This window comes from Rutidosis leptorrhynchoides, chromosome 6 (assembly GCF_046630445.1).
Source record: "Rutidosis leptorrhynchoides isolate AG116_Rl617_1_P2 chromosome 6, CSIRO_AGI_Rlap_v1, whole genome shotgun sequence".
NCBI lineage: Eukaryota > Viridiplantae > Streptophyta > Magnoliopsida > Asterales > Asteraceae > Rutidosis > Rutidosis leptorrhynchoides.
Genome location: NC_092338.1, coordinates 402,300,850 through 402,311,013, shown reverse-complemented (window position 1 = coordinate 402,311,013; position 10,164 = coordinate 402,300,850). Strand labels below are relative to the sequence as shown.

Here is a 10,164-nt window from a genome sequence, read left to right as displayed (position 1 = left end):
GACTTATTCTAGAGGTAGACATCTATCACATAATATCAAACGCGTTAAGAGATTAATATATCACATAATATTCACATGTTAAAAATATATAGTTTCCAACAAAATTTGTTAAGCAATCATTTTTCAAGTAAACACGGTCGAAGTCCAGACTCACTAATGCATCCTAACAAACTCGATAAGACACACTAATGCAAAATTCTGGTTCTCTAAGACCAACGCTCGGATACCAACTGAAATGTCCCGTTCTTATTGATTAAAAACGTTCCATATTAATTGATTTCGTTGCGAGGTTTTGACCTCTATATGAGACGTTTTTCAAAGACTGCATTCATTTTAAAACAAACCATAACCTTTATTTCATCAATAAAGGTTTAAAAAGCTTTACGTAGATTATCAAATAATGATAATCTAAAATATCCTGTTTACACACGACCATTACATAATGGTTTACAATACAAATATGTTACAACATAATAAGTTTCTTGAATGCAGTTTTTACACAATATCATACAAGCATGGACTCCAAATCTCGTCCTTATTTAAGTATGCGACAGCGGAAGCTCTTAATAATCACCTGAGAATAAACATGCTTAAAACGTCAATAAAAAATGTTGGTGAGTTATAGGTTTAACCTATATATATCAAATCGTAACAATAGACCACAAGATTTCATATTTCAATACACATCCCATACATAGAGATAAAAATCATTCATATGGTGAACACCTGGTAACCGACATTAACAAGATGCATATATAAGAATATCCCCATCATTCCGGGACACCCTTCGGATATGATATAAATTTCGAAGTACTAAAGCATCCGGTACTTTGAATGGGGTTTGTTAGGCCCAATAGATCTATCTTTAGAATTCGCGTCAATTAGGGTGTCTGTTCCCTAATTCTTAGATTACCAGACTTAATAAAAAGGGGCATATTCGATTTTGATAATTCAACCATAGAATGTAGTTTCACGTACTTGTGTCTATTTTGTAAATCATTTATAAAACCTGCATGTATTCTCATCCCAAAATATTAGATTTTAAAAGTGAGACTATAACTCACTTTCACAAATTTTTACTTCGTCGAGAAGTAAGACTTGGCCACTGTTGATTCACGAACCTATAACAATATATACATATATATTAAAGTATGTTCAAAATATATTTACAACACTTTTAATATATTTTGATGTTTTAAGTTTATTAAGTCAGATGTCCTCGTTAGTAACCTACAACTAGTTGTCCACAGTTAGATGTACAGAAATAAATCGATAAATATTATCTTGAATCAATCCACGACCCAGTGTATACGTACCTCAGTATTGATCACAACTCAAACTATATATATTTTGGAATCAACCTCAACCCTGTATAGCTAACTCCAACATTCACATATAGAGTGTCTATGGTTGTTCCGAAATATATATAGATGTGTCGACATGATAGGTCGAAACATTGTATACGTGTCTATGGTATCTCAAGATTACATAATATACAATACAAGTTGATTAAGTTATGGTTGGAATAGATCTGTTACCAATTTTCACGTAGCTAAAATGAGAAAAATTATCCAATCTTGTTTTACCCATAACTTCTTCATTTTAAATCCGTTTTGAGTGAATCAAATTGCTATGGTTTCATATTGAACTCTATTTTATGAATCTAAACAGAAAAAGTATAGGTTTATAGTCGGAAAAATAAGTTACAAGTCGTTTTTGTAAAGGTAGTCATTTCAGTCGAAAGAACGACGTCTAGATGACCATTTTAGAAAACATACTTCCACTTTGAGTTTAACCATAATTTTTGGATATAGTTTCATGTTCATAATAATCATTTTCTCAGAATAACAACTTTTAAATCAAAGTTTATCATAGTTTTTAATTAACTAACCCAAAACAGCCCGCGGTGTTACTACGACGGCGTAAATCCGGTTTTACGGTGTTTTTCGTGTTTCCAGGTTTTAAATCATTAAGTTAGCATATCATATAGATATAGAACATGTGTTTAGTTAATTTTCAAAGTCAAGTTAGAAGGATTAACTTTTGTTTGCGATCAAGTTTAGAATTAACTAAACTATGTTCTAGTGATTACGAGTTTAAACCTTCGAATAAGATAGTTTTATATATATGAATCGAATGATGTTATGAACATCATTACTACCTCAAGTTTAGTAGGTAAACCTACTGGAAGTGACAAGAAATGATCTAGCTTCAAAGGATCTTGGATGGCTTGAAAGTTCTTGAAGTATGATCATGACACAAAAACAAGTTCAAGTAAGATTTTTTTACTCGAATTAAGATAGTTTATAGTTATAGAAATTGAATCAAAGTTTGAATATAAATATTACCTTGAATAAGAAAGATAACCTACTGTATATAAGAAAGGTTTCTTGATCTTAGATGATTACTTGGAATGGATTAGAAAGCTTGGAAGTAAATTAGTAAACTTGAAGGGATTTTTGAAGTGTTCTTGAAGTGTTCTTCCTATGATGATTATAGCTTGATTCTTGAAGTGATTTTTGATGAAGATGATGATTAACTACTGAAAAAATACGTTCATAATAGTGTGTGTGTGTGTGTGTGTGTTGAGAGAGAATTAGAAAGAGAATTGGAAGTGAAATGGAGTGAATGATGAGTGGTTAGTGGGGTTAAAAGGAGTTCTAGTTAGTTGACTAGCTCATGGTAGAAGTTAAAATTGATTAGTCATACATGACATAATCAAGAGTGGAATCCCATGCTAGTTCCTATTGGTATATACCCATAGTAAGTACGTTTTGAAGCTGTGTATAATACGGGTAAGAATACGACTAGAATTCTTGATGAAAGAAAAGAATGGGAAAGTAACTGTAACCATTTTCGTTAAGTATGAGTGTTTTGATATATGTCTTGAAGTCTTCCAAAAGTATTTTAATACATCTAAATACACTACATGTATATACATTTTAACTGAGTCGTTAAGTCATCGTTAGTCGTTACATGTAAGTGTTGTTTTGAAACCTTTAAGTTAACGATCTCAATTAATGTTGTTAACCCATTGTTTATTATATCTAATGAGATGTTAAATTATTATATTATCATGATATTATGATATATTAATATATCTTAATATGATATATATACATTTAAATGTCGTTACAACGATAATCGTTACATATATGTCTCGTTTCGAAATCCTTAAGTTAGTAGTCTTGTTTATATGTATATAACTCATTGTTAATATACTTATGGAGATACTTACTTATCATAATCTCATGTTAACCATATGTATATCCATATATATATCGTCATGTCGTTTTTACAAGTTTTAACGTTCGTGAATCGCCGGTCAACTTGGGTGGTCAATTGTCTATATGAAACATATTTCAATTAATCAAGTCTTAACAAATTTGATCGCTTAACATGTTGGAAACATTTAATCATGTAAATATCAATCTCAATTAATATATATAAACATGGAAACGTTCGGGTCACTACACTTTAGTACTTCGAAGTTATTTTAAACACACCTGATCTGGTGTACTTCAGAGGGTAAAACATGAACGTTAAGGCTTGTTACCGGGTGCCTACAACTTATACAATACTTTTATACACTTGCGAGTGTATATATATTTATAGACGGAAATCTTGTGGTCTATTAAAATAATGGAAATGATTGTTTATGATAAACTAATGAACTCACCAACATTTTGGTTGACACTTTAAAGCATGTTTATTCTCAGGTATTAAAGAAATCTTCCGCTGTGCATTTGCTCATTTTAAAGATATTACTTGGAGTCTTTCATGGCATATTTCGAAGAACGTTGCATTCGAGTCAATGAGTTCATCAAAGATTATTATTAAGTCAATTTATAGTTGGATAGTGGATATTATGAAATGGTATGCATGCCTGTCAATTTTCGATGTAAAGAAAGTTTGTCTTTTAAAACCGAATGCAATGTTTGTAAAATGTATCATATAGAGGTCAAATACCTCGCGATGTAATCAACTATTGTGAATCGTTTATAATGTATATGAACGGGTCCTTTCAACAGTCCTCCACTAGAACTTCCCATCAACGGTTTCCGCAATCGTGGTATGGTTTCATGCACTTGATCATCTGTGTTACGAGTGTGCAATTGGTCCTCTTCTTCAATTGAAGTTTCTTCAAGAGTTAGCTGATCCACTGGTATATTCTCAATGATGTTTTCATCGACTGGTTCGATTGCTGCTTTGGTTGAAGTTGTTTCAGTTGCCTTCATGCTCTTGGTATTTTTGCTGGTCTTTGAAACGGATGGCACCATTTGTTGGTACGATTTTCCGTATAGCGGCTGTAAGGTACCAGTATAAGACAATAGCTGCTCAGCGTGTGGCGTATACTGTTGATTGTTGTTTGCCCATGAGAAATAATCTCTGCAGACCTGGAACACGGATGGATGATCCGTGGGGTGGCCTCAATCAATCCGAGGATCAATCTGAAATTGATCCGTATAGTGTAATGCTGCTAAGCGGCTAATGTGCATTTAGAGTGAGAAAGAACTGTGTGAGAGAGAAATTGTACTTCTCTCTGACTGAAGTTCAGATCAGAATGATCATGTGAAATGTGGTGACCCATGGGGTCTATTTATAGGCGTAGAATATCCGAAATTCTCGGGATACACTTGTCAATTACTGAGTGGTTCTGTTACACGAAATATCCGGAAGGTCGGTGGCGTGTGCTGACATGGCTGTGTGCCGTTCACGCGCTGAGTTAAAGGGCTTAAGCATAGAAGCTGCCTGCAGGGCTTACACTTGACGCTGGGCGGCCTGCTGAACGCTGGGCGACAAATAATAAAAACCGCCAAATTTTGTTATCTTTTATGTTGTTTGATCCATTTTTCTGTATAAAAATGGTGTTTTTATGCGTGTATCCCCTATGATACACCATTAGTAACTTAGGTAAATCGGGAGCAGACATCTTTAGCGATATTCAAGTTAAGAGTTTTAAGTGGATCTCAAAGAGAGCCAAAAGGTTAGCGGTCAAGTGGCATCAATGGCTCATTAACCCAAGTTTCTACGGTGGCCAAAATTTAAGTAGAACGGGTGTTGGATAATTTATGGCTTATAGTGTTTCGGTATAAATCTTGTCGAGTCGTGTTCCTTGTAAATGCTCAAATGGGTCATGAGGAGCTCTGAATAATCTGTACAAATGGGTCAATAAGTGCCCTGGGTCGTGTATGTTTGATGCATGGCATCATTCTATTTCTATATGTACTCTCTGTATTTTATTTGTATATCTATACACCGTTGGCTTTTCAAACAAAAAACAAAAAAAAAAAATCAACAAATTTAAGTTTACACAAATTCCCTCAACTTATCCCTCTTCTTATTAAAAGAGAAGCTAAATTGAGTAATAATTTTTTCACATACTCAATCTTGACCATTCATTTTTTCTTAATATTTAATAACAAGCGTTGGATTAAAAATCGAAAACATTATTACCTAATTGATTTTTCAGTGACCAGAACAATTACACTAATACCCTCAATTTTAAACTACAAATTACAATAACTACTACTGAATAAAATCAAATTTCAAAAATTAAAAACAGATCTATAATAACTGTAATCCTTTAGTCAACCATTAAATACGGAATGTATTCAATTTATTAAATGTTAACTTAAATAAAAATTAAGTAACAACAATTAAAACTAATCCATTTAATCAATTAAAAGATTTTATAGCAGGAATGTAGCTAATGAATCGCACATTAATCGGCCCTATTTACCAAATCAGTTCTGAAATTAACTTTCATAATTATCGGGCAGTTACGTTGATGAAAATTAATTCATCTCTTTAATTACTTATTCAAACTTTGAAGTCATAAATACCGAATTTTCTATTTCTTATTATGGTGATTGTGCGGTGCACGTTTTAATTCTCATTGTTTTATACATATTAATCTTGATCTTGATGTATGTAAACTGACATGTCTTGGTATATGTGGTTATTAATTTAACTTACGACATTGTCTCCCATAATTGTATGCAGATGAAGGTCGAAGCTTCTTAAAAACTATATTCAAGAGACGCAATTTTAATAGGGAGTATAGAGACGTGACGGGTAAAAAAATGCAAACGAGAACAACAATTATCATCTTTTGTTTGGATTTAGTACGATTTTGATTGGAAGGTAACCATTAATCTATATATAAAGCATTCATGTATTATTTAGTGTTCTGATTATGTTTTAAAATCATCAGAGTATAGTCGCTACGATTAGGCTATTTCAAAGTCAATCATTATAAGCAAAAGATTTTAATCAAAAACTAAGTTGTTAAAGATAAATAAAGGCTATCAATTTGTAATGGTATCTTGAATCTCATCGAGTTTTACAATTAAGGGCAAGTCGGATTGTGGCACACAAAAGCAAAAAACCTACCGTTTTTTTAATTTTTTTTTTTTGAAACAGATGCAATGTAAGCAATAATATCTTCACTTTAGTTAGAACAACTTTTTCAAGGATTGTTTTGAAATATATGTAGCTAATTAAGGCTTTCAAAACTCAATTGTTTGAGGTTCTTGAAGACTAGGCCATGATTAATACTATAGATTTAAATCGGAGACAATGTACAAATAAGTGGCTACCGGGAGATCGGATCAAACTGCTTACTTGTGGTTAAGGAAACTTGGCGAGAGTAACCTCGAGCCTCTTAAGCTTATTACTCGTGACAAAGCTGTACATTCTAATTGCTCCTAGAGGATGCCTTCGTGCTACAACAAGGTACAATAAATCATATTTGAAGTACATAATTTATTGATGATAATTAAATATGTGGGTTTGATTTATTATTTTTTCATTTAACTTACAACTAGATTTGTGGTCCGCGCGCTGCTGCGGATTTTGTAAACATTTTGTTAGGTGAAAGTATGAAACTGTAGTATACACTTGCGTAGTTCAAAATGTTGCAGACTCAATACATACAATACGATGTTCAAAAGACTGCATAATGCAGTGTACACTTGCGTAACTTCGATGATGTTGTATCCAAAATCAAGATCCGGTAAGTAGTATAGTTGGCAGAGGTAACATAATATTGGTGTTACTACTTTGACAGAGGCAGAGGAACGGAAGGTAGGTACAATCCCCATTACAATTTGTTGATTGTTAAGGACCTGCAGGAAAAATAATGGAAAGAAAACTTTGCACATGATTATTGAACAATAAATGTACAATCTAAGGCAGAGGGAATGATAGGTTATGTTTCTTACAAATAGATGTTAGAAATTCCATTTGTTCCAATACAATTTGGGTCACCCATTTTGCTAATGTGTCTGTATCGTAAAAAGCTGTCAAAATTTTTGCTCAATAAATAGTCAAAAGTAAATTTTAAATATGCTGGCAGATCTTATTCGCCTAATAGTAGTATGGAAAAAAGAATGTATCGGTAATGACAAAACTTTGTTCATCTGCCGGTGGTACACAAATAGTTCCAGCGACATTATCCATGTATTTTGTGTATTAATTGGTAGTAGTTGTTAGACGTAACAACTATATTGAATTAAGTTAGTATACCTCTGTATGAAATTAACTTACTTTTTGTTGTCTCATCATTCATCACACATTGATCACCAAATCTGCTATACCAACTTTGTTTCTTATAACTCAGGTTTGCCATTCCAAAAGCATGTATAAGGTCAGACAATTTGAAACAAATCACTCTATGTGCACTTCTGCGCGCATAAGGAAAAACAGGATCAAGTAAAATGGGCACAAAGAAAAAACCCAAATGCCCCGGTTATTATGGCCACGGTGGTTAGAGGGTGGAGATGGGGTACTAATAAACCTACTCTTTGTTTTTATATTGGACCAAGCAACATGTATGCTCTTCATTTTTAGGATCATGTGATCCAATAATGAACACCTAGTCTCCTATGCAAATGCAACTGCTCTTCCTAATACAATTTACTACCCATTAGCAACTACTGTTAATCAATAAAACCTCATATATCAATTTATAAATGAATTAAATCTCCTATATCAAATTATAAATGTAACGGATCATGTTTCTAATGAATGCAATTTCAATAATAAGAAGAGCCACATTTTCGTCCATATCTTAACTATTTTCATAAACCGAACCAAGTAATTTAGAAAAAATATGCGTACCTATAACTGATCCCGACACGAACAGAAACTGCCACTCTTACTAACCCACTGTTCTTTGCCCCAAATAATCCATACTTTCAGCAAGTAAATAAATAAGTAAACTACCTAACAGTAAGCATCAAAAGCACCGTTTTCTCTAGCAAATGCCTAGAGGTGAATGGGTCCATTTGGTTGCTGTTTTCATAGTTTTTAGCACCATTTTCTTTAGCAAACGGCTACTTGATTATGCTGCAGACCAATTTACAACAAAATAAAATGGAATGCCTAAAGAATGAGTAACAATAAAGATAGTAATACTTGTATAAAACAGCTACGTAAAGAAAAAATCAAACATAAACTCAGAAAAACCACAACAAAAAATATCCAAATCGCAAATACAAACCTTCGGGTTGATGCTGAACAGGAGAATCAGATAGCAGCAAACATTGAACACGTGTGTTAGAAACAGAAGTAGATACCAATGGAATAGACGGAAGCAAAAACTTAACGGATTAAGAGCTACAAACCTGAAAAAATAACCACAAACAGCTACTCAAATAAAATTCAAAGAAACTTTAATAGTAAGGCACAACAGAAAGAACCATTCAACAATCGGGTGATTCTCGAAAGTATGATAATCCAAACCGAGTAAAATTGATCATACAACATGAAGCAAACAATTGATCATTTAATATGAAGCAAACAATTACAAAGAAAAAGTACCAAAATCAACCAGTCAAAACTGTAATCATATACCTTAAGGCTGAAAAGTGAGTGATGGATCAGAAGACGAATGCGAATAGCCACTACAACTGCCAAATAATATATGGTCATGGTAACTATATTCACTACATCGATCACCAAACGCGTTCGTAAACACAAAATACAACAAATCCAATTGACAATAAGTATTATGAACGTACCCAAAAAAAAAAAAAAAAAAAAAAAAACAAACCGAAGTATAGAAATTTTTTTCCTTTCTAAATTCAGAGTGTGCCATAATATCTCAAATGGTAAAGAAATGGCAACAACAGAAAACAAACAGTAAGCAACCAACAGCACAAATACATAACTTACTTGATTTGAAAGTCCAAATTGTCAATTCTATAATGGACTCTTTAGCATCATCATCATCTGCACATAAAAAAAAAACCATAAAAAACCTTACTTTTACTTAAATTTCGTAAACGAAATCAGGAAAGGAAACCAAAATTAGTGGAATAAAAGATTCACCTTCAACTGAATTCATCAATTAATCCATGGAGAACGCGATTTCAATTGGAGAAACCCTAAAGGCGGAAACGAACGATTATAACCCTAAATCGACCTTTTAAACGCTTTAGGATACCAGGTTGTCATGGAAAAGGCTTCAATCGTTTGTGAGCGACATTCGGCCGAAAAGCTTTGGCCGTTCACGATTAACTCATGGAGATGATATTGATGAATTAGGTTTTTGTTTTCTCCCCGACAATCTACTGATTGTAATCGTTGACGAAGGTGTGATGAATGAGTAGATGAAGATGATTCAGTTATTTGAGTTGGGGAATATAGAGAAGGTTCAAGATAAATGTGGAGAGAATGTAAAGCAGGACGGTTAAAAAAAAAAAAAAAAAAAAAAAAAAAACTACAGTAAGTTGATACAGTGCTACAGTGTAACAGTGTTTTTGGGTATGGGGCGGCTCATCGTTGGTGGACATTGTCCATATTTAGTATATAGTTGCTACAGTGTAACAGTGTTTTTGGGTATGTGGCGGCTCGTTATTGATGGACATTGTCCATATTTAGTATATAGTATTGTCCATATGTAGTATATAGTATATAATAATATAATAAATTTGTGGATATGGTGTTAGTTAGGCTACTTAATGTCACAACCCAATAAGTTTGTGGCCCAACCCACTAAGATTATGACCCAATTAAGGGTTTTAACCCAAGAACTTCATGGAAGGCCCAAGAACATCATGGAAGCTCCCTAGAACTTTTCCATGAGTTCTTCCATGGAATGGTATGGAATGTTCATGGAAATATCTATCTCCATGTATATACTTGAAGTTTCTAGTA

At 33.1% G+C, this 10,164-nt stretch overlaps 1 long non-coding RNA gene across 2 annotated transcripts; it reads right to left on the bottom strand.

Moving 5' to 3' along the window:
• Positions 1-6,858: 6,858 nt before the first annotated feature.
• On the bottom strand, positions 6,859-9,636 carry LOC139853360 (uncharacterized). 2 transcript variants are annotated; one of them, XR_011761353.1, is made up of 7 exons: positions 9,337-9,636; positions 9,181-9,237; positions 8,860-8,915; positions 8,507-8,630; positions 8,125-8,352; positions 7,552-7,688; positions 6,859-7,130 (listed from the first exon to the last, which is right to left on the bottom strand). It is a non-coding gene; the product is annotated as an uncharacterized lncRNA (long non-coding RNA). The 2 variants fall into 2 exon arrangements; XR_011761354.1 differs by having other exon boundaries at positions 8,507-8,519.
• Positions 9,637-10,164: the final 528 nt, after the last annotated feature.